The sequence below is a fragment of the Hordeum vulgare genome, chromosome 5H (genome assembly GCF_904849725.1).
Source record: "Hordeum vulgare subsp. vulgare chromosome 5H, MorexV3_pseudomolecules_assembly, whole genome shotgun sequence".
Lineage (NCBI taxonomy): Eukaryota > Viridiplantae > Streptophyta > Magnoliopsida > Poales > Poaceae > Hordeum > Hordeum vulgare.
Window position 1 is genome coordinate 257,447,481 of NC_058522.1, and position 2,503 is coordinate 257,449,983.

Consider the following 2,503-nt stretch of genomic DNA (forward strand, 5'->3'; position numbering starts at 1 on the left):
ACTCACAGGTAACGCATTCCACGTCCCCCCATTAGTCTTGGTCGCGGCAACATCGAACGAACTATCGTCGTTTTCGTGGTAGTGGTTAACCTAGCGGGGCGGGTAACCAAGCAACCCGGCGGTTCATGCGATCATGGATGTTGTTCCGGTAGTGGCGCTCCTCGTGATCTCGGTTCTTTGTCTAGGGTTAATATCAATCACGCATCTCGATCATTCACGCAGTACCGTAGTTGAGGTCCTTTGAAAATCGGAGGTGGCAATCTCGTCGGCAGCGATCTCGGCCAACAGCGCACGGCACCATTGTCAACCTCCAACGCTCCCATCTCCGTCAATCACACAGCTCCATCATTCACGCGTTACCCTAGTTGAGGTCCTTTGAATCTCTATAGAGCTGCTCCTCGTCTAACAAAGTGATCACACCGGCTAAAGTTAGTTCCTCGTGTTAGGGTTAACGTAGCGTCGGTTGCCGTCTGCTGTGTGCACGACGGCTATCGTTATTTGCTCTGGCAGCCAACCTAGGTATACGACGGTGGAGGCTATCACTTATCTACTTTTGGTAGTGCTCCTCCTCGCGATCCAAAGTGATCAGTACAGGTGCCGTGGGCATCTTCTTAACTAGGGTTCACGTACCTTATGAGGATAATTATTATTTGTTGTAGGGAAAATGGTGGACAGTGAGTTAATTGATATCATGGTAGATATGGAGTTTTGAGAACTGCTGAAAGACTGGATACATGATTGGTCTGATGATGAAAATTCAGATCATGGAGATTGGGCAGAGAAAGGGAACGTAAGGGATGATGATATTGAGGAAAACAACTCCGAGGTCTCGAATGAAGATTACATTAGTCAGGTGGTGAAGTGGAATTTTTTGTTGGAGCATGCAAATCGAATATTTTGTGGAATATTATATGATAATTAATTATGTATTTCTGTTCATTATTTTAGCTAATTTCAGGATCTCATAACGCGTACGACTATTATGGTGAATCCGACGTGGAGACAGACCTTGAAGACGAAACGGTAGATGCACCTATTTCTGGAGAGTCGCAGTCGTCGGTCAACATGAGTGAGGTATGTATGAGCTGAATGTTGTATGGAAGTAATGTTAAACCATGTAAAAAAAATCATGGCTATGTTTTGATTGTTCAGGTGACAGAAGATGAGGGGAAAGAGAATGTCCAAGATAGTACGCATGCACATGATCAGAGGGATATGTTCATGAACACACGAGAAATGACTTTTGTGTCTATAGAAGATGCGTTCGTCTTCTACAACAGCTATGCTAAAGAAAATGGTTTCAGCATTAGGAATGATAAGGTCAGGTATAGAAAAACAGAGTCACATCATATGTGTTTGCGGCGGTATGTTTTTTCCATAGAAGGGAAAGTGAGAACATATTGCTAACCGAGAAAGGACACAGCCGTAGGCTCAGACCCGAGTCACGCTGCAACTGCGAAGCACAGCTGATCGTGAAGCTTGACGAAAAGCATGGGGTTTGGTATGTTGGAAGTTTCGAGGACAAGCATAGCCATATGTTAGTAAGACCGGACGAAGTACCTTTTCTTTGGTCCCATAGAAAAATCAAAGAGTACCAGAAGTTTCAGATAATGTCCATGGGTGCTGCAGGGATAAGATCCTATGAAAGTATCAAGCAAAGGTGCAACAAAGTTAGATGAGAAGCACCCAGTGTCAAAAAATGCTAGACCACTTTCTTACGATGAGATAAAAATTCGCTGCAGGGCGTGCAATTTGCTAGGACACACTAGACGCAGCAAGAAATGCAAACTTAATAATAAGTAAGTGTTTATATGCATTGTCTATTTTTTTTGTAACCTTACCATTCATTAAGTTAACTTGTCTGCTATCATGTGCAGAATTGTAGGGCGGGAAGAAGAGTAGATGAACTTGATGAACTTTGGTCAAGTAATTTGTGTACTTAGATGAACTTGAAGTAATTTGTGTACTGAATGGCATTATGTGTTTGTGGAGTGAATTGATCTCTGTGTTGAAAATATCACTGAATTTGTTTGTCGTCTGAATTTGTGTCACTGTTACTGTTAGCTTAACCGAATTTGATCATGCTAACTGAATTTGGGCATGTTAAGTGTCATCTGAATTGTATATCCTCCTACAAGTTTTGACAGTTTAGTAAGTTAACTTTTCACAGATAAGTAGCTACTCATGCCTTCCTAAACTAAACCTTCTATTTCTATACATCCACCTACAACTTGTTGCATGCTATTTTAAGAAACTAGTACACATGGGCACAACAGGTTATAGCTAGTGGGGACATGCAAATAAAGTAGGGGAACATAGCAACATAGTAACACAACAATTCTGACCCTAAAGAAGTTCACATCAAATATTGCAACATCTGAAACATATATAGCAACATAGTTCTTGCTTGACATCACTCCATTACACATAACTTATATGCTGAACTATACCAGCACACCTAACCAAAATATTTATCTAACTTATATGCTAAAATATACGAGCA

General features: G+C 41.4%; 1 pseudogene; it reads left to right on the forward strand.

Moving 5' to 3' along the window:
• Positions 1 to 664: 664 nt before the first annotated feature.
• Positions 665 to 1,902, forward strand: LOC123396575 (annotated as a pseudogene).
• The last annotated feature ends 601 nt before the right edge of the window (positions 1,903 to 2,503 follow it).